This window comes from Heterodontus francisci, chromosome 1 (genome assembly GCF_036365525.1).
Source record: "Heterodontus francisci isolate sHetFra1 chromosome 1, sHetFra1.hap1, whole genome shotgun sequence".
NCBI lineage: Eukaryota > Metazoa > Chordata > Chondrichthyes > Heterodontiformes > Heterodontidae > Heterodontus > Heterodontus francisci.
In genome coordinates, this window is record NC_090371.1 from 189,922,020 (window position 1) to 189,945,136 (window position 23,117).

Genomic DNA, 23,117 nt, shown 5'->3' on the forward strand with positions numbered 1-23,117 from the left:
TGCAGTGACCGAGGAGTGAAAGCACGGGAGAGTAAGGCAGCCGAGAGATTCACCAGCAGCAGTGGTGGCAGACCTGGGGGTTGACTGAGCGCAGCGACCAAACAGTTAAAGCGGGGGGAGACAGCCTCCAGTGAAATCATCAACAATCATTGAGTCATTTACGCCACCGAAAGAGGCCAGTTTGCCCATCGAGTCCATGCCAGGAGCTACACGGTCAGTCCCACTCGCCAGCTTCATCCCCTAGCCCTGCACGTCTATTTCTCTCCGGTGGCCATCCAACTTCCTCTTGAAGTCATTGATTATATCTGCTTTCGCCACCCTTGTGGGCAGCGAGTTCCAGGTCAATACCACAAAAAAAGCAACATAGGCAAAACAGCTATATTGAAGTCACAATCAGAGAAGCGGCTGATTTCAGTAATGTGAATAAGATTGGAGAAGCTGGGTTTGTTTTCCTTAGAGAAGAGAAGGTTGAGAGGGGATGTGATAGAGGTATTCAAAATCATGAGGGGTCCAGACAGTAGAGAGAAACTGTTTCCATTGGTGGAAGGGTTGAGAACCAGATGACACTGATTTAAGATGAATGACAAAAGAACGAACGGTGACACGAGGAGAAACTTTTCTTATGCAGCGAGGAGTTAGGATCTGGAATACACTGCCTACGAGCGTGGTGAAAGCAGATTCAATTGTGCCTTTCAAAAGGCAACTGGATAAGCACCTCAAGAGAGAAAATCTGCAGAGCTACAAGGAAAGGGCAGGGGAGTGGGACTAGCTAAATTGCTCTTGCAGACAGCCAGCATGGACACGACAGGCCGAATGGCCTCCTTCTGTGCTGCAACCATTCTTTGATTCTATTCTGTGATTCCATGATTGGTGAATAGCTGGTGAGCGTTTCTACTTAATAGTCTAGAAAGTAAAGGCATGGCAGGGAACCTCAGCTTCATGGAATGCACATCCTGTGTCATGTGGGAAATCCTGGATGCTTCTCATGACCTGGATGGCCACCTGTGCAGGGAGAGTTACCAGCTGGAGCAGCTTGAGCTCTGGGTTTCAGAGCTTGAACGGTACCTGGAGTCACGACAGGGCAAAGAGAGAGCATGAAAAGACACTGGCAGTGAGCATTAAAGGAAATCCCAAAGTTTTTATAGGCATATAAATAGTAAAAGGGTGTTAAAAGGAAGAGTGGGATCGATTAGGAACCAGAAAGGGGATTTACATATGGAGGCAGAGGGCATGGCTGGAGGTATTAAATGAGTACTTTGCATTTGTCTTTACCAAGGAAGAAGATGTAACACAGGCAATGTTGAAAGAGGAGTTAAGTCAGACACTAGAGGGGTTTAAAATTGATAAAGAGGAAGTATTAGATAGATTGTCTGTAGTTAAAGTGGATAAAACACCAGGACCAGATGAGATGCATCCAAGGATACTGAGGGAAGTGAAGGTGGAAATCGCAGAGGCACTGGCCATAATTTTTCAGTCTTTAGACCTTAGACTCGGGGGTGATGCCAGAGGGCTGGAGAATTGCAAACGTTACACCCTAGTTCAAAAAAGGTCGTAAAAATAAGCCCATAAACTACGGGCCAGTCAGTTTAACTTCGGTGATGGGAAAACTTCTGGAAAAAATAATTCAGGACAAAATCAATAGTCACATGGACAAATGCGAGTTAATTAGGAAAGCAAGCATGGATTTCTTAAGGGAAAATCATGTTTAACTAACTTGCTGGAGCTTTTTAAGGAGTTAATAGAGAGGGTTGATGAGGGCAATGCTGCTGATGTGGTGTACATGGACTTTCAAAAGGTGTTTGATACAGTGCCACACAACAGACTTGTAGCTCATGGAATAAAAGGGACTGTAGCAACATGGATACAAAATTGGCTAAGTGACAGGAAACAAAAAGTAGTGGTTAATGAATGTTTATCAGGCTGGAGGAAGGTTTGTACAGAAGTTCCCCAAGGATCAGTGTTGGGACCCTTGCTTTTCCTAATATATATTGGGCAGCGCAGTGGTTAGCACCACAGCCTCACAGCTCCAGCAACCCGGGTTCAGTTCTGGCACTGCCTGTGCCGAGTTTGCAAGTTCTCCCTGTGACCGCGTGAGTTTCTGCCAGGTGCTCTGGTTTCCTCCCACAGCCAAAGACTTACAGGTTGATAAATAAATTGGCCATTGTAAATTGCCCCTAGTGGGTAGGAGAATGGTGGAGATGTAGTCGGGAATATGGGATTAATGTAGGATTAGTATAAATAGGTGGTTGTTGGTCAGCACAGACTCGGTGGGCAGAAGGGCCTGTTTCAATGCTGTATCTCTAAAATTAAAAATATTAATGACCTAGGCTTTGGTGTACAGAGCACAATTTCAAAGTTTGCAGATGATATGAAACTTGGAAGCATTGTGAACTGTGAGGAGGATACCCTGTGTCTGCGTGGGTTTCCTCCGGGTGCTCCGGCACAGTGGCGCAGTGGTTAGCACTGCAGCCTCACAGCTCCAGGGACTCGGGTTCGATTCCGGGTACTGCCTGTGTGGAGTTTGCAAGTTCTCCCTGTGTCTGCGTGGGTTTTCTCCGGGTGCTCCGGTTTCCTCCCACAAGCCAAAAGACTTGCAGGTTGACAGGTAAATTGGCCATTATAAATTGTCACTAGTATAGGTAGGTGGTAGGGAAATATAGGGACAGGTGTGGGGATGTTTGGTAGGAATATAGGATTAGTATAAATGGGTGGTTGATGTTCGGCACAGACTTGGTGGGCCGAAGGGCCTGTTTCAGTGCTGTATCTCTAATCTCTAATCTAATCTAATCCGGTTTCCTCCCACATGCCAAAGACTTGCAGGTTGATAGGTAAATTGGCCATTATAAATTGCCCCTAGTATAGGTAGGTGGTAGGGAAATATAGGGATAGGTGGGGATGTGGTAGGAATATGGAATTAGTGTAGGATTTGTATAAATGGGTGGTTGATGGTTGGCACAGACTCAGTGGGCCGAAGGGCCTGTTTCAGTGCTGTATCTCTAAACTAAATAGACAAGTTGGTGGAATGGGCAGACACGTGGCAGATGAAGTTCAATGCAGAGAAATGTGAAATGATTCATTTTGGTAGGAAGAATATGGAGAGACAATATAGAATCAAGGGTACAATTCTAAAGGGGGTGCAGGAGCAGAGGGACCCAGGTGTATATGTGCATAAGTCATTGAAGGTGGCAGGACAGGTTGAAAGGGCGGTTAATAAAGCATACAGTATCCTGGGCTTTATTAATAGGGGCATAGAGTCCAAGAGCAAGGAAGTTATGTTGAACTTGTATAAGATACTAGTGTGGCCTCAGCTGGAGCATTGCGTCCAGTTCTGGGCACCGCACTTTAGGAAAGATGTGAGGGCACTGGAGAGAGTACAGAAAAGATTCACAAGAATGGTTCCAGGGATAAGAAATTTCAGTTATGAAGATAGACTGGAGAAATTAGGACTGTTTACCTTGGAGGAGAAGGCTGAGAGGTGATTTGATAGAGGTATTCAAAATCATGAGGGGTCTGGACAGAACAGATAGAGAGAAACTGTTCCCACTCATGAAAGGATTGAGAACGAGAGGGCACAGATTTAAAGTATTTGGTAAGAGAAACAAAAGTGACATGAGGAAAAACTTTTTCACGCAGTGAGTGTTAAGGTCTGGAATGTGCTGCCTGAGAAAGTGGTGGAGGCAGGTTCAATTGAATCATTCAAAAGGGAATTAGACAGTTATATGAAAAGGAAGAATGTGCAGAGTTATGGGGAGAAGGCAGGGGAATGGAACTGAGGAAATTGCTCTTTCAGACAGCCGATGCGGACTCACTGGGCCGATTGGTCTCCATCTGTACTGTAACGATTCTGTGATTTGCGAGGCTGAGAGCTTCATGAATGGCACGTTTCTGAAGGTGGTCACCCTGCAGCTTAAAATGCAGCAGAGAGGGAATGGATGACCGCCACTAGGACAGGGAGGACCAGGCAAGCAGGGCAGGGATCCCATGAATGCATCATGCTCTCCAACCAGTATTAGGTTCTGAATACTGGTGAGAGTGATGGTTCCTCTGGGGACTGCAAGCAGAGCCAAGTCCACGGCACCTTGGGTGGCTTAGCTGCACCGCAGGGGAGGAACAAGAGTGGAAGAGCAATAGTGGTCGAGGATTCAATAGTGAGTGGAACAGACAGGCACTTGGGTAGCTGCAGAGGTGTCTCCAGGACAGTATACCAGGGTCATGGATGTCACTGAGCAGCTATAGCATATTCTGGGCTGGATTTTGTGCTGGATCCGAGGCTCCCAACGCCAGGCCGAAAAGGCAGGGGAACACTTTCGCTCCCCCCGGGGCAATCCTCCAGTTTTTTTCAAGCAAAGTTTCATGCTCCCCATCCCTTTAAAGATGGGGATCCCGCCTCCACGAGCTACCCGGCCAACCAGAAAGCCAGCAGCTCAGCAGTATCGGCAGCGCCATCGGGAGCGGTGGCCACTGTTGGTACTGCAGACGTCTTGGCCCCAGGTACAGCACTGGAACCCCAGACCAAAGGTAGATGAATCAGGGTTGCCGGGGCCGGTCCAGAAGACCCTGGTGAGGGGGGCTGGGTGTGATCGTACAGTCCAGTGGGAAGGGGTCCCGAGAGGTAAACTGTTTCCCGGTGGGGCTCCTCCCTGGGCCACAAATTGCCCACAAAGGAGGGAACCCTCCTCCAAGCCCACAGGGAGGGCGCTCTGTGTTACAAGGCATCCTCCCTATGCAGCGGAGGCACCCCGTGCCACTGGTAAGATCCCAGGGGTGACAGTAAGAGCCCTTTATTTAGCCATTAATAGGCCATTTAAGGGCCTCAATTGGCTTCTGGTCGGGAAGGCTGTCGTTGGCCTGTCTCGTTCCCGGTAAGATCGCTGGGTGACGGGGAGGCGATGGGGAAGTGATGGGTCCCACCACCCCCTCATCTCCGGCCTCCGACCCCGCCTCAGTGGGGGCAACACAAAATCCCGGCCTCTGAGAGGGGAAGGTGAACAGCCAGAGGTCCTAATCCATATCGGCACCAATGACATAGGCAGAAAGAGAGGAGGTACTGAAGGCAGAGTTTAGGGAGCTAGGAGAGAGATTGAAAAGCAGAACCTCAAAGGTAGTAATCTTTAGATTACTCCCAGTACCACATGCTACTGAGTACAGAAATCAAAAGATGCAGCTGATGAATATATTTCTGGAAAGATAGGGCAGTAGGGAGGACTTTAGATTCTTGAGCCATTAGGACCACTTCCGGGGGAGGTGGGACCAGTACAAGCCAGACGGGTTGCATCTCCACAGGGCGGGCACCAATATCATCGCAGGGGCGTTTTGCCAGTGCTGTTGTGGAGGGTTTCAACTCGCTTGGCAGGGGGATGGGTACCTGAAATTAGATTCAGAAGGGAGAAAAGAAAACTTGGAAATGAAAGGCAAGAAATTAGTAAGCATGTTTGTAAGGCAGAGGAAACAAAGGCTAGAAAATAGACAACAAGGGAGGTAGGTGGTGCTAAATGGTATAAACTTCAATGCAAGAAATCTGGGGAATAAATCAGATGATAACTGAGAGCACAGGTAGACATGATATAGCTATTGCTGAAACATGGCTGAAAGAAGGGCAGGAATGGCAGCTCAACATTCCTGGTTATAGGGAAGGAGATAAAAGTGAGGGGGAATGGGTTGCAATATTGATTAAAGAAACAATTATAGCAATGAGGAGGGATGATATGGTAGTAGGATCATCAAATGAGGCCATATGGGTTGAACTGAAGAACAAAAAAGGAGCAATCACATTACTGGTAGTGTACAATAGACTCCCAAATAGTAGAGGGAGATGGAACAGCAAATATGTAGGCAAATCTCTGAGAAGAGCAAAAACAACAGGGCAGAATATTGGAGGGTTTCAACAACCCGCGTATTAACTGGGATAGAATTAGTGTGAAAGGCACAAAGGGAGCAGAATTCTTAAAATCCTGGAGAATGTTTTTTTAGCAAGCCAAACCAGAGAGGGGGCAGGTCTGGACTTAGTTTTAGGGAATGAAGCAGGGCAAGTGGAAGGGGTATCAGCTGGGGAGCACTTTGGTGGATGTGATCATAGTTCAGTTAGATTTAGGGTAGTTATGGGAAAGGACAAAAACAGACCAGGAATAAAAGTTCTCAATTGCAGGAAAGCTAATTTTATGAAATTGAGATGTGATCTAACTGAAGTGGACTGAAAACAGCTACTTGAAGGTAAATCAGTGCCAGATCAGTGGGAGGCATTCAAGGAAGAGATAATGAGGGTTCAGAGCAAGTAAGTTCCCTGAATGAAAAAGGGTGGAACTAACAAACCCAGAGCCCCTTGGATGTCAAGGGGTTTAAAGGAGAGGACGAAGGAAAAAAAGGGAAGCTTATGAGAGATACCGAGGGCTCAATACTGCAGAAAACCAAGAGGAGTATAAAAGGTGTGGGGGCAAAATTAAAAAGGAAATTAGGAGAGCAAAGAGAAAGCATAAGGAAATATTGCCAAGTAAAATCAAGGAAAATCCAAAGATTTTTATAAATACATAAAGAGAAAGAGGATAACTAACAAAAGAGTAAGGTCTATTAGGGCCATAAGAGTAAGCTGTTTGTGGAGGCGGAGGATATGGGTATGGTTCTTAATGAATACTTTGGGCTGGATTTCAAAGAGCCTCCGACATCAGGATCCGTGGCGGGGGGTGGCTGCCTGAAGATGGCCTCGGACGAGGCCCGCCAAGGACCTCGACGCCAGCAGGGCCCGGTCTAATATTGCCGGCAGCGGCAAGGCCTCGTGGCGGCCCCCCACCCACTCCCTGCCACTTGATGATGGGACCGCAATTTAAATATTTAAATAAATTAAAATAATTGCACTAATGAATCTCACGTCTCCTCCTCACGCCCTGCCGCGAATTTCAGCCTGGCAGCCGGCACTGCCGCGCCTTCGGATCCCCGTCCAGGGAAATGAGGAGGAACACTTGTGGTGGTGGGGATGGGGGGGGGTGGGAAGGAGAGTTTATCAGTGCGGGGCGGGGGGGGGGGGGGGGGGGAAACGTGATCACTTTAGCATCTTGGGTGTAGGGGACGGCGGGAAGGATTGAAGCTGAAAGTTTGTGCATTTTGTGGGAGAGAAGATCAAATGGTAAATGTAAGTGTTTTAAGGGGGAAAGGGCAAATAATTCATTTAATTGTTATTGGGGGGTGGGAGAGGGGCAAAAGAGATGTTTTTATTTATTTCAATTCAATGGCCCTTTAAATATGCCAATAGGGCTAACAGCCCTTTAAAAATGGCACAGCGCCTGCGCACAGGCAGCTGACACCATTGCCGGGGACGGACAGCCCGCCCCCTCCACATGATTGGGGGGGGGGCGCCCCAGCTATTTAAATGAGCTACCGCGCTTGGAATCGCAGCTCTTTGGCGTGCAGCCCGCCATTCGGCGGACTTATAATATTCAGCCCTTTGTGTCTATTTTCACAAAGGGAGACGTGATACAAATGGAGCAATCAGGAAGGGTGTGAAATATTAGATGAAATTAACAAAGTGAGAGGAAGTATTAAAGTGTTTAACATTTTTGAAAGTGAATGAATTCCCAGACCCAGATGAAATGTATCCTATGCTGTTAAGGGAAGCAAAAGAAGAAATAGTCGAAGCTCTGACCATGATTTTCCAATCTTCTCTGGCTACAGGTGTGGTGCCAAGAGACTGGAGGACAGCTAACGTTGTACCATTGTTCAAAAGGGAGAAAGGGATAGACTGAGTAATTACAGGCCAGTTAGCCTAACTTCAGTGGTGGGAAAATTATTGGAAAAAATTCTGAGGGACAGGATAAATCTTCATTTACAAAGACTTGGATTCATGGATTAATCAAGGATATTCAGCATGGATTTGTTAAGGGACGGTAGTGTCTGACTGACATGATTGACTTTTTTGAGGAGGTAAAAAGGAGGATCGATGAGGGTAGTGCTATATGAGTTTTAGCAGACTTTTGATAAGGTCCCACATGGCAAACTGGTCACAAAAGTAAAAACCCATGGGATCCAAGGCAAAGTGGCAAGCTGGATCTAAAATTGGCTCAGAAAAAAGAAGCAAAGGATAATGGCTGATGGCTGGAAGGCTGTTTCCACTAAGGTTCCACAGGACTCAGTACTAGGTCCCTTCATTTTGTGGTATATAGTTGGACTTGAACGTAGGGCATGTGATTAAGAAGTTTTCAGATGATACAAAAATTGGCCGTGTGGTTGATAAGGAAGAAGAAAGCTATAGACTGCAGGAAGATATCAATGGACTAATCAGATGTGCGGAATAGTGGCAAATGGAGTTCAATCCGGAGAACTGTGAGTTAATGCATTTGGGGTAGGCTAAGAAGGCAAGGGAATACACAATAAATGGTAGATACTGAGAAGTGTGGAGGAACTGATGGACCTTGGAGTTGTATGTCCACAGATCCCAGAAGGTGGCTGGACAGGTAGATAAGGTGATCAAGAGGGCATACAGGATACTTGCCTTTATTAGCCAAGGCACAGAATATGGGCTGGATTTTGTTGTGATGAAGGGGTCCCGGCAGTGGGCTGGAAGGCGGGGGAGACCCCCACCTCAGCCCTCTGTTAGCCCCGGTGCTATTTAATGGCGGGCAGTCAATTAACTGCCTGCTGTCAGGAATTCTGTCCATTTAAGGGACGAGCTCCCATCTCCAGAACTGCCACCAATCGGAAGGCCGGCAGCTCTGCAGTCCTGACAGTGCCACTGGGAGTGGTGACCACTAACGGTACTGCAGGAGATCCAGCAGAGGAGAAGAGTGATGAAGATCCCAGGAGAGGTAAGTTGAGTCGGAATGGCCAGGGCCATTCAGGCAGGCCTTGGTGACGGGGTGGGTTGGGGAGGGTGGGGGGGAGGGGGAGGGTGAGGCATGGCTTCTCAGTTGTGGGGGGTGGGGTGGGTAGAGGCCCACTGCCACCGGGGGAGCCTTCAGGTGCGCTGGATTGCCCCAAAGGAGGGAACTTCCCACCCAGACCCCGCTAAGAGGCCGCCAGGTTTTACCTGGCGCTGTCTCAACATGGTAGCATGTCCCTCTGCCTTCAATAAGGTTGAGGTTGGGGGTGGGGGGGGGGAGGAAAGAGGCCACTTAAGGGCCTCAATTGACCTTGGGCGGGAAGGCCGTCCTCGGCCTTCCCCTTTCCAGACTAAATTGGAAGGTGTTGGGAATCTGACAGGCACTCCACCCACCCCACCCCTCCCCTCCCCCGCCCCCTGCCTTCCCATGCATCTTATGGGTCCTAATGCCTCTGTTCCCATCCGTAGAGGGTCCATAAAATTAAGCCCAATAGGAACAGGGAGGTTATGCTGGAACTGTATAAAACATTGGTTTGGCAACAGCTGGGAGTACTGTGTGCAGTTCAGGTCTCCGCACTATAGGAAAGATCTGATTACACTAGAGAAGGTTCAGAGGAGACAAGGATCTTGCCTGGACTGGAGAATTTTGGTTATCAGAAAAGACTGGATAGGCTAGGGTTGTTTTCTTTGGAACAGAGGAGGCTGAGGGGAGACTTAACTGAATTGTGTAAAATTATGAGGGGTCTAAAGTGGATATGAAGGCCTTATTCCCCTTGGTTCAGGAGTCCATAACCAGGGACACAGATTTAAGGTAAAAGGTTGGAGGTTGAGAGAGATCTGGAACTCACTGCCTGAAGGGTGGTAGAGGCAAAAACCCTTATAATATTTAAAAAGTACTTGGATATGCACTTGAAATGTCATAATCTACAAGGTTAAGAGCCAGAAAGTGGAATTATGCTGGACAGCTCCTTGTTAGCCGGAGCAGACACGATGGGCTGAATGGCCTCCTTCCATGTTGTAAATTTCTATTAATCCATGATTGTATGGAGACAGAGTCCCTTCTTCACACTGAGGATAGGCTCCATCATTTTGTGTGGCACTACCACCATGCTAAATGTGATAGATTCAGAATAGATCAAGCAACTCAAAACTGGGCTGCTGTGGGCCATCAGCAGCAGCAGAATTGTATCCAACCACAATGTGTAACCTCATGGCCCGGCATATCCCTCATGCTACCATTACCATTAAGACAGATGATCAACCCTCATTCAATAAGGAGTGCTGGACAGCAAGTCAGGAGCAACACCAAGCATGCCTAAAAATGAGGTGCCAACCTGGTGAAGCTACAACACAGAACTACACGCAAGCGCCTTCCCATCCTGCAACCTCTACCACCTAGAAGAAAAAAGGTAGCAGATGCATGGGAACACCAGCACCTGCAAGTACCCCTCCAAGCCACACGCCAAGCTGACTTACAACAATATCTCCATTCCTTCGCTGTCGCTGGGTCAAAAACCTGGAACTCTCTTCCTAACAGCACTGTGGGTGTACATATACCAGATGGACTGCAGTGGTTCAAGAAGGTGGTTCACCACCGCCTTCTCAAAAGCAATTAGGAAATGGGCAACAAATGCTGGTCCAGCCAGCAACGCCCAGATCCCATGAACGAATTAGAAAAACACTAAATACCAAATAAAGATGTGTGGAGTTCAGTTTAGCTTCTCAACATGCAACTTCTTGTAAAGTTAGCACAATTCTGCCTATTCTAGTGTTACGTTAAACCTGGAACTACATCTTACTTTTCCATTTGAGTTACGATTTGCATTGCAACTAAAAAAGTGTATAAAGTTAAAAATAACCTCTCTTTATTTGCAAAGTCTAAATGTTCCCCTTCATTATAATAGAGATTCTCCAATGTCTCATTAATAAGTGTATAATACTGGAATTTTCAGGTTTGATTCATGAGACAACAGATTGCAGCCCGGCTGGCAAAAAGGGCCATGGCACCTATGGAACCATACTCAAAAATACGACAACTACTACAGGAGGGAGGAGTTCAATTATAACTTATTAAATAGCTGCATAGTATTAAAATACTCCAAGTAACTGTCTTCCAGATTACATGATCTAAGGCATATTCTTATGAAAAGAGTAGACCAATAAAAATCACACAAATTTCAGGGGATGTTCGAACATGCCCTTCTGCATTTATCCTTGCAAGGCTATTGGTTTACCATAAAAAACAAATTTTGCTAAACACTTTTACTTCCAGTTTCCATTATTCACCATGGGAGTGGAGTCCCCTCCATTATGGAAGATAACCAAGGTTTCACTGTAGCTTTAGCTTTTATTTCTTACCAGTTTATTCTCTGCCAGTTTTCTCGTTTCCCCATTTCCTGCCATAAAGGCACTGATGCCTTGCTAGGGTACAACAAAACAAACATTGCTTCTCTGGAATTTTGACCAGATGAATATTGTCTAAGCCTTGATAGCGGATTGGCAGGCTATCTGGTTGTGCATCACAACTGAATCAAATCCTGTCTGCTGTCAAAGTCCCATTTTAACATGGATCATTTGACAAGTGATCAGAAACTTGAACCTTACCTGATTTTTCCCTTCCAAACCCACAGGGGCTGTAACCAATAAAGGCACATCTGCTATCCCACAGCTGAGATTACCTAGCTAAGCAGAGACTGAGAAACAAATCTAGAACCTTCCTAGTCTCAACAGTCCAGATACTCACTGGATAAACATGAGGGAGCCCTATAGTCTATTCTATTGAAAACAGATGAATAAAACTAGATAAAGTTACACTTTCTATATTTCATCTTAGGACATCAAAAGACAATCATAGAATTTTATGGCACAGAAGTCATTCAGTCCATTCTGTCAGTGCCAACCAAAAAAAATCTATCCAGCCTAATCCCACTTTCCAGCTCTTGGTCTGTCGCCCTGTAGGTTAAGACTCTGTATTCCAAGATTGAAGTCATTTATAGATCGCAAAACAAGCAATGGTCCTAGCATGGACCTTTGGGGAACACCACTGTCTACTATCCACCAGTCTAAAAAACAACTATTTACCACGATTCACTGTTTTCTGTACTTAAGTCAATTTTTTATGCAATTGGACACTGACCCTCCTATTCCATAAGCCTCAATAAACCAACCTTTTATGTGGTACTTTATCAAATGCTTTCTTAAAATCCATTTAGACAACATCCACCACATTCCCTTCATCAACCTTCTCTGTTACTTCATCAAAAAATTCAATTAGATTAGTCAAGAATACAATTCTGAGCTGGCTATCCTTAATTACCTCAAACCTCTCCAAATGCCGATTGGTTTTTTCCCCTGATTATTGTTTCTAAAACTTTACCCTCCACTGATGTTAATCTGACTGGTCTGTAGTTACAATGAATGTCTTTACATCCTTTCTTGAACAAGGGTGTCACACTTGCCAATCTCCAATCCTCTGGCACTTCCCGCCATATTGAGGAAAGATTGGAAGATTATGGCAAGCGCTTGAGCTATCTCCACTCCCACTTCCTTTAGCAACCTGGAATGCAAAGCATGCGGACCAGGTGACTTATCCACCCTAGGCATAGGCAGCCCTTCCAATACATCCTGCCAATCAAATTTCACCCCATCCATTACCACTACCATGTCCACTTCGACTGATACTTTGTCAGCATCCTCTTCCTTAGTAAATACTGATACAAGTACTCATTAAGTATTCTAGACTTGCCCTGCACCTCTAAGCCAATATTACCCTCTTTGTCCCAAATAGGCTCCACTCTATCTCTAACTACCTGTTTACTGTATAGATGCCAGTAGAAGATTTTTGGGTTTCCTTTTATGTTGACTGCCATTCTATTCTCACATTCTCTCTTTGCCAGTCTTATTTTCCTCTTCACCTCTCCTCTCAACTTATTGTTTTTGGCCTGGTTCTCGCTTGAAGAATTCACCTGACATGCATCATGTATCCTTTTACTTTGTTTCATCATATTCTCCATCTCCCTTTCACCCTTGTTAGAATATACCGAGCCTGTACTTGAAATATCTCTCCTTAAAGAATACCCATTGTTCTGTTACAGTTTTTCTGATCCATCTTTGGTTCCATTTTACCCCGGCTAGATCTCCTTTCATCCCATTGGAGTTAGCATTCTTCCAATTTAGATGTTCTACTTTAGATTGTTCTTTGCTCTTCTCCATTACTAATCTAAACCTTATGATACAATGATCACTCTTACCCAAGTGTTCCCCCACAGACCCTTGGTCCACTTGGCCCACCTCATACCCCAGCATCAAATCCAGCAATGCCTCCTTCCTAGTTGGACCGTGAACATACTGGTCCAGGAAGTTCTCCTGAACACATTTCATAAATTCCTCCCCTTCCTTACCCTTTACCCTAACATTATCCCATTATTTGGGAACTGAAGTCCCCCAATATCACCACTTTATAGTTCTGCACATCTTTGACATTTCCCTGCAGATTTGCCCTGCTATCTCTCTGTCTCAATATTTGGAGGCCTGTAGATTACTCCCAGTAGTGTGATCATATTCTTTTTGCTTCTCAACTCTAACCAAATAGATTCTATCTTTGCCCCCTCAAGGTCATCCTCCCTTTCCAACACTACAATGTCTCCAATAATCAGTACTGCCACCCCACACCCCTTTTCTCCTTCTCTATCTTTTCTGAACACTTTGTCTCCCCGCATATTAAGCCCCCACTCCTCACCATTTTTAAGCCATGTTTCTATTATTGCCATTCCATCATATTCCCACACGGCTATTTGTGCTTGAGGTTCGCCAACCTTATTCACCACACTGTGCGTTTACATACATGCATTGTAAATCTGTCTTTGTATTCCTTGTAGTCATTCTTAGTCTGTTCCTATCTAATATGGTACTACTTCCTTCTCTGTTACTATCCAACACTCTCATTCCTTTATGCACCTTATTCCTCTTTTCTACTTCTTTATGCTGGTTTCCATCCCCCTGCCAATTTAGTTTAAACCCTTACAACACACTAGTAATGTCCTGCAAGCACACTGGTCCCAGTCCTGTTGAGGTGCAGCCCGTCCCTTTTGAATAGATACCTCCTGTCTCAGAACTGGTCCCAATGTCCCAAGGATCTGAAGCCCTCCCTCCTGCGCCATGCCTTAAGCCATATGCTGATCCTCCCTATCTTACTATTTCTACTCTAACTAACATGTGACACCGGGAGTAATGCAGAGATTATTACCTTTGAGTTCCTACTTTTTAAACTTCCTCCCTAGCTCCTGAAAATCTGACCACCAGACCAAAAATACTTGCTCTCTCTATGTCACTGGTACCGATGTGTACCACAGCTTCTGGCTCACTCCCTTCCCTCCTGCAGAGTATTCTGCACCCTCCCCCTGATGTCCTTTACCCTGGCACCAGGGTGGCAACACACCATGCAGGACTGATGATGTTGTTTACAGAAGTGCCTGTCTGTCACTCTAACTATAGAACTTCTAATAATAACTACATTTCTACTCTTTGCTGCTTCTTCCTGTGCGGTGCCTTGCCCATTGGTGCCATGGTCTGGACTGCACCCCTTCAAGGTGTCGTCACTCCCAGCAGTCTCCAAAGCTGAGTAGCAGACTCCCACCACCTCCTCAATTCCCCCTAATCCTTCTACCAATTACTTTACATCTATGCCTCTGGGTCATTGAGCTCAATGCTAATGGAAATAGGTATTTCATATCCACTCTATCTAGATCCCTCAATTTTATACACCTCAATTAAATCTTGCCTCAGACTCCTATCTTTCAAAGAAAACAAGTCATCCTATCCAATCTTTCCTCATAGCTAAAATTCTCTATTCCTGGCAACATCCTCTGTACCCTCTCTAGTGTGATCAAATCTTTCCTGTAATACGGTGACCAGAACTGTACAGAGTACTCTAGCTCTGGTCCAACTACTGTTCAATTCAGTTCTAGCATAACCTCACTGCTCTTATATTCTACGCCTCATTAATAAAGGCAAGTATCCTGTATGCTTTCTTAATCACCTGATCTACCTGTCCTACTACCTTCAGGGATCTAAGCACATGCCCTCCTTGATCCCTCTATTTCTCCACACCTCTCAGTATCCTAATATCTATTGTGTATTCCCTTGCCTTCTTTGGATCCAACTTGCCACTTGATGTCATGAATTTTAGTTTTCTGACCATTCTGCCATGTGGGTCCTTGTCAAAACCCTTGCTAAAATCTATGTAGACTACATAAAATGCACTACCCTCATCAACTCTCCTTATTGCCTCCTCCAAAAAATTCAATTATGTTAGTCAGACACGACCTTCCCTTAACAAATCTGCGCAGACTGTCTTTGATAAATCCATGTCTTTCTAAATGAAGATTTGTCCTGTCCCTCAAAATTTTTCCAATAATTTTCCCACCACCGAGGTTAGCCTGATTGGCCTGTAATTACTCAGTATATCCTTTTCTCCCATTAGCAATCCTCCAGTCCTCCAGCTCCACGCCTGTAGCCAGAGAGGGTTCAAAAATGATGGTCAGAGCCTCTTCTATTTCCTCCTTTGCTTCTCTTAACAACCCGGGATACATTTCATTCAGGCCTGGCAATTTATCTATTTTCAAAGATGCTATACCACTGACACTGCGTGTGATTTGAACACTGTTTAAGGCGGCTCGCCTTGTGACAATGAGGTCTAGCTGGTGCCAACGACGTGATATGACGAGATCGACTATTGACATGCTGTTCTCCCTTCGTCAGATACAGGAGAAATGCCGTGAACAACAGATGCCCCTCTACATTGCTTTCATTGATCTCACCAAAGCCTTTGACCTCGTCAGCAGACGTGGTCTCTTCAGACTACTAGAAAAGATCGGATGTCCACCAAAGCTACTAAGTATCATCACCTCATTCCATGACAATATGAAAGGCACAATTCAACATGGTGGCTCCTCATCAGAGCCCTTTCCTATCCTGAGTGGTGTGAAACAGGGCTGTGTTCTCGCACCCACACTTTTTGGGATTTTCTTCTCCCTGCTGCTTTCACATGCGTTCAAATCCTCTGAAGAAGGAATTTTCCTCCACACAAGATCAGGGGGCAGGTTGTTCAACCTTGCCCGTCTAAGAGCGAAGTCCAAAGTACGGAAAGTCCTCATCAGAGAACTCCTCTTTGCTGACGATGCTGCTTTAACATCTCACACTGAAGAATGCCTGCAGAGTCGCAGTGTACAGCGAGCTCGCCACTGGTATCAGACCCACCGGCCGTCCATGTCTCCGTTATAAAGACGTCTGCAAACGCGACATGAAATCCTGTGACATTGATCACAAGTCGTGGGAGTCAGTTGCCAGCATTCGCCAGAGCTGGCGGGCAGCCATAAAGACAGGGCTAAATTGTGGCGAGTCGAAGAGACTTAGTAGTTGGCAGGAAAAAAGACAGAGGCGCAAGGGGAGAGCCAACTGTGCAACAGCCCCAACAAACAAATTTCTCTGCAGCACCTGTGGAAGAGCCTGTCACTCCAGAATTGGCCTTTATAGCCACTCCAGGCGCTGCTTCACAAACCACTGACCACCTCCAGGCGCGTATCCATTGTCTCTCGAGATAAGGAGGCCCAAAAGAATACCACTTAATATTTCCTCTTTCACTATGTTTAATTTCCGACCTTCATCAACTATACTGAATATAAAACCTAAAAACACTTAATCCGTGCCAAAATTATAACTTTGAAAAGGAATCCATATTTTAAAAAGGAACTGGATTGTGTGGAACAGTATTTCCGAGTTCTGGGTTGAGTCCAGCTAGACCAAAGTGTCTCGCTTCCCTCTTTCCATTCGTCAGTTGTAATGGTGCTAAGAGAAATGTGTTTGAACAGTCTGAACCCAGTTCGTTGTGGACATGAGTGCAGAGCACAAACCCTGCCCTTAATTTCACGCCAATCGACAGTCTCATTCAAGAAGGCGATAAGGATAGTTATTATCGGAAATTATATGCTCCCGGGGCTAAAATAAGTCTTTTCATTAAGGCAAGCCGATCAAGATTGACTTTGCATTTGTCCACATTATACATTTTGTTTTTTTACCCAGAACTATAATACTCATCAGAACATTGAATATTTTACCCTCTACTGATCACATGTGGATAATAGTGGTACTACATCCTTGACCAACAGATATCAGTTGCTCTTATCGCCCGCACTGTCATTATTATTGCCGAGGTTGCAGTCTTAAAGCAAACTCCAAAGTGAATAATCTTAATTGAAAGCTGAATAGGCCAATGAGAAAAGTCGCTGCGAGCGACTACACCAATGACTAACGAAAGTGTTGAATAGACGAGAGTCAGAGCGGATACATACTTTCAATATTGTGCTATTTACAAGAGAAATAAAAAAGTGAATGCTCTTACACAAAGTAATTTATTACAAGAGTAATTTATTGAGCGTCATATCTGGATTTAATCCAGTTTCCACAGAGCAACAAATCAGTTACCTCCATCTTCTATTCGTGACTTCTTGTCACTTACCAAATGTTGACTGCAAAATGTTCATATATATCAGAAGCAATATGGGATGAATGGTAAAATACACAGAGCAATAACTTTGTAAGATGCGCAACCTCATATCTCCCCATTCCGCACCCAGTTCACATGGACCAACATTAATAAACGGAATGGCGAGGGGGAGGGGATGCAAGCGGCCAAAAATAGTCTCGGAATATTAATTCTGACAATAAAGCATAGCAGCTTGATCAAACTGTCATTTGTAGTCGATTGTTTTAAAACAATTATTCCCAAAGATATCAAATTATCTTGCAGTATTCCATAATCGTCATTCAATATTCCACAGCAGGGAATGACTATTGGAATCAAGTGATAACATTCTGCTATTTGATAATTTCATGCTATGTGTGTGTGTTTGTGGACTGGCAATAGATGTCAACCGTGCAGCCTGAACATCAGCACCTGCTTCAGTCTGTACAGCCTCATGCCACTAACTTCACTCGTCCACCGGGTAACTGAGGAAGGGAAACATAAACCATTGGGATAAATCTGAAGCCAGTATTTTCTCGAATTCCTCTTTTTTTTCCCCCATACATCAGTGATGGAGTACTCCAAAGGTTTTGGTAACCTCGGCAACGCCTTGAATGTCAGTCTCCCGGAGCACAGAAAAGATTCAAACTAGGAGGCCTTTCTCTGACCCGGACTGAGAGCGGGCTGTTCCACAAAAATGCAGGACACTGGTTTATAAGAGATATTTGTTTAAACAAAGTAGCAAAACATCTTTGCAATATTTTGCACCCACCTGGCGAATGCGGTCTGGCGGATTTGGAGAAGTCCCGCCTCCCTGCGGGGAGGAGGCGGCGGAGGAGGAGGGAGAAGCCATCTTCTTCTCTCAATCTGCGACTGCTGCTATTAGGAAACGCAAGAGTCTGGGATCAGCCTCCTGGCTTTCACTCACTCTGTCACCGTAGAAAGTGTTTTCGTCCAGGGTTTTGTTTTGGTGTTTTGCTTCACATATTCAGTGCCAGCGCACAGATTTTTTTTTCTCTTGCACTCAGCCTCGCTGTCCAGACACTGAATGAAACTGGGCGGGAAAGGAGGAGGTTGAGAATTTTTTTGGAGGGTAGTTGACCTTGTTGTGCTGTCAGACAGGAGGGTGTGAGTGTGTCTGTGCTACTGCGGCACAGCACTCACCACCTCTCACTCTCCAGGCTCAAGCTTTGCCACACCGCAGAGCCCAGCACAGACTGAGAGCCCAGCGTCAATCTTCAACACACATACACTGATGAGATCACGTACAGTGCAATGTGCTAGAAAACAGCTTTGATCCATCTTAATGCTGCTCCGAAGAGTCATAGTAAGGTGGGGCAAACAAGCTATTGGCTCAAAGATGCTTAAAATACGGAGTGCCAAGGACCTGTCATGCTAATAGTTGTTTCTAATAATGATTGTTACTTTAATTATTACTCCAGTATGGCAATAAATGCCTTTAATCCCGAGCACTAGTGTTACACTTAGTATGTTTCTACACAAATAAATGCAACTCTTTTTAATATACAGGTGTATAACAACAACTTGCATTTATATAGCGCCTTTAATGTAGCTAAACGTCCCAAGGCGTTGTACAGGAGTGATTATCAAACAAAATTTCACATAAATTATATAATAACATTTCATAAATTGTGCTGTAAAAATAGAAACCAATGCAATGCAACAATTTCTAACCATATAGTAGATCTACATTCATGAGCAGAATGATTGCATATGTGTGAAGAACAAATAGCAAATAAATGTCATTACAGTAAACCCTAGCTTATACATAAACAGAATGTTGCACAGAACGGTGAACGAAAGTTGTGTTCTTAACGCAAGCATGCTGTTCCCGTCATCACAAGAAGATATTGATTAATCGTTATCAATCAAAGGGGTTGAGGGATCGCCTTAATGGCACGACAGGTTCTAGTGCTGCTGAATCATTCTTTGTTCATAGCTTTTCGACTTGCAAACTGTGAGAGAACAACTGTCTGTTATTGGTTTTGCTGAAAAACTAACTTAACTTGGAAATAATATCATGAAGCAATCATGTTTATTATTATAATTAATGAACAGTACTTTTCCGTTCAACATAAAACAAAGTTTCGCTTCGGCAACAGGAAATGCGTTGTTTCACTTTGTCTAATTCGTTTCTCACTAATGGAATTAAATATCTGCGAGTGAATCGCAAAACATTGAAAGGTTAACTAGTACTGTTTGGGGAATAAAAAGGGGTGGAACAAAAATGATGGGATGCATCTCAACCAGGTAAAAACAAGTAGACTAATCACCAATATAGAATTATTGGCTAGTGTGACTCATTCTAGAGTAGTGTTGTCCAACCTTTCCCGTGGGGGGCCACATTACAATAGTAGTCTTACATAAGGTGCCAATGAGACAATTTCAGAAAGATAAAGGCATTAAAATTTATCTTACTATTAAAACAACAACAAATGTGCATTTTTGTGAAGTAGCTTTAAATAAAAAGGTTAATTTAACTTACTTTCTCGTCACTATGTTGAACAATGATTTAGTGAGATACCTGGCATTTTTTTGCTTGCACAAGTAGTCAATGTCTGCCCACACTCTTGTTGTAGTGTTGCAGAGTATTCCAGATAGATGTCCATCTGTCAGGAGTGATCCTGATCACTCTCTTTCCCTGTCTCGCACTCTGTCTCTCCTTGTCTCTCTCTCTCTCTTTCCTTTTACCCCCATCTCTGTGCCCCCCCGTGTTGTTTCCCCCCTCTGTGCCATCCTCACTCTCTGTGTCCCTCTCTCTCTTTGCCCCCCTCTTTCTCTCTCTGTCCCCATCACTCTCTCTGTCTCACACTATTTTCCCCCCTCTCTCTGTCCCCACCTCTCTCTCTGTTTGGCCTCTGTCTCTCCCCACTCTCTGTTTCCCTCTCTCTTTCTCCCCTCTCTCTCACCCTCTCTCTCTGTCCCCTCTCCCTCTCTCTCTCTCTGTTCCCCCTCTCTCTCTCTGCCCTCTCTGTTCTCCCCGTCTCTCCCCCTTTCTCTTCCCCCTCTCTGTCTCTCTCTCCCCCTCTCTCTTTCCTCCTCTTCCCCTGACCCGTCTCTCTCTCTCTGTCCCCTTCCCCACCTCTCTATCCCCTCCCTTTCTTTCTCTGACAGTTGCAGACAGCAAGAGCACTCAGTACAACAGCTTTGTGGTGGTCACTTTTTCAATCAAAAAAGTCACATCACTTTCACAACAGATAGGTACTGCCACAGAAACAGCAGTTTCTGAATTTAGACAGATTCGGGGTTTTCCAGCAGGATTTTTTTTTTAAATCATAACCTGCCGGAAAATCCTGAACCTGTCCGAAGTTCAGAAACTGCTGTTCCCAAAGTCAGCACCTGTCAGCTGTGAAACTTACAGAATTTTTTTTTAAAGCCTGTCTGAAAGAAGAAGTCAATGGGAAATTTCTCATCTCTGAAATACATCTGTTGGCCAGATGGAAACCTTTGGCAGGCAAAGATCCTGGCCCGTGGGCTGTATGTTAGACAACCCTGTTCTAGAGCATTGGGTGGGGGTGGTAAGGTTGTACTAATATCACCGTGTTTTTGACCCCTAAAGTAAGTACACATTTTTTTTTCAAAAAACAAAATACTGCAGATGCTGAAATCTAAAATAAAAGCAGAAAATGCTAGAAGTACCCAACAGGTCAGGCAGCATCTGTGAGAGAGAAACAGAATTAACATTTCAGGTTGATGATCTTTGGTCAGAACAAAAGAACAATATGCGCTGAAGGAAGCATGGGATATATTAGAAATGCCATAGAAATGGGCAATCCAGGACATTGGAGAGTGAAACACCACAATATCAAGTTTATAGAAAGGATTAACATAAGAAAGCAGATAAATGAATGGTAATATAGGTAAGAGGGAACATTGCATCCATAGAAAGATACAGTATAAGTGCCTTGACTGATGTATTAGAAGCATTGTGGACTGAGGTCAAGAAGAGAAAATTTAAAATTCTCTTCTTTGTGTTTAAATCCTCCATGGTCTGTCCTTCCCTAACTCTGTGACCTCCTCCAGCATAACCCCCACTCTGAACCTTCTGTTCCTCTGTCTTGTGTATCCTCCTTTGCCCGACCATTGGTGACCATACTTTCAGCCACTTACACCCAAAGTACCCTCCACATTACTCCTCTCTTTAAATATATCTCTTTGACTAAATCTTTTTTGGTCAACTGTCCTAATCTCTCTTTGGCTTGATCTCCATTTTTCCTTACATCTCTGTGAAATACCTAGGGACAATTTTCTACATTAAAGGCACCATATAAATTCAATTTCCTGTTGTTTTAAAGGACAGTGGGAGAGGCTAGACAAGCATTTTTTTGCAAGAGGCCCACAAAAAGGCCAGAACACTGCTCACAAGTATTTTAATTATCCAGATATTGACTTGTACAAGAATGGAGGAAAATTAAGGATATGTTTCTAGAGAGGGTGCAAAATTCTTTCTTTATTCAACCTGTTAAACTGCCAATATGGCCACAAGCAGTTCTCGACCTAATCTATAGATATAAGATGTAAGTTAAATATATGGGTACATAGAGGATTCAATGAGGTTTTATCCAGTTGTATATGATGACTTGAGCCTCAAGTAACTACTCTTGATAAGTATACAACCTAATGGATAATACTGCAAAATAGTTATTCTCTTCATTAAGTGTGTGTGTTCATTATCTAGCCTTGGAATACTCATGTAAAACTGTAAGGAAGCATGATTTGCACAGTAAACTGGCAAGCTAGTCATGCAGCTGTCAATGCAATCTATCATTTTTCAACATGACTTTTTCAGCAGTCTACTACATAACAAATCTGACCTTGACACTTGGCCATTTCACTTTAATCACAATTTTATACTAGCTGAAAATTCATTTGCAATTACTAACCATCAGGGTCATGTTTTTGTTAACAGTACAAAAATTCTGGCATATAGGAAACTTGTGCTGGAGGCAAAACCAATAATTCTATAAATTAATAAGCATTTCTATGTGGGAGATATAAAGAAAGGAGAGTGAAAAGTGTGGAGGAGAGGCTTGCAGAAAGGAAAGAGAAAGTAAGTGTTCAGAAACAACAAGTATTACAGACATAAAAGGAGAAAGAAATTGAAAAAAAATGGAATAACAAAAAAAGAGACAGAAAGTATTAGAGATTGATAAACAAGCAGAGAGAGTTACAGGAAGAGAAAAAAACATGTTCCTTTACTTTGGTCAAAGAGCACTGCATGGGAGTTCAGCTCGTAAATTTATGTATATTATTAAAATAAATACTATTTTTAGTATAAGGATGTAAAGGGTTAATACTGAAGACAGTGAGAGAGACCCCCTACCACTGTACAAGCGATGATGTAACAGTCACATGAGATAGGCTTGAGACGATGAAGGTATAGCAGCACTAAGGATGCCAGAGTGGTCACCACATTACAGGAAGGACATAATTGCTCTGGACTGAGTACAGAGGAGATTTACAAGAATGTTGCCAGGGCTTGAAAATTGCAGCTATGAGGAAAGATTAGATAGGCTAGTGTTGTTTTCCTTAAACAGAGGAGGCTGAGGGGTGATTTAATTAAGATGTGCAAATAGAATCCAGGGATTGGGTGAGTTAAAAGCCCTTTGAAAAGCTTAAAATAAGTTTCTTAAGGCATTGTGCTCGAAGAGAAAAAAAAGGGAAAAACCGAATCCTTCAGTCGGGTTGAACGCGAGGGCAAAGAGCGGGAAAGCCCCGAAAAGCGTGGGAAAGCCCCAAATACAGCTGTGACACCTCCATTAAAGCAAG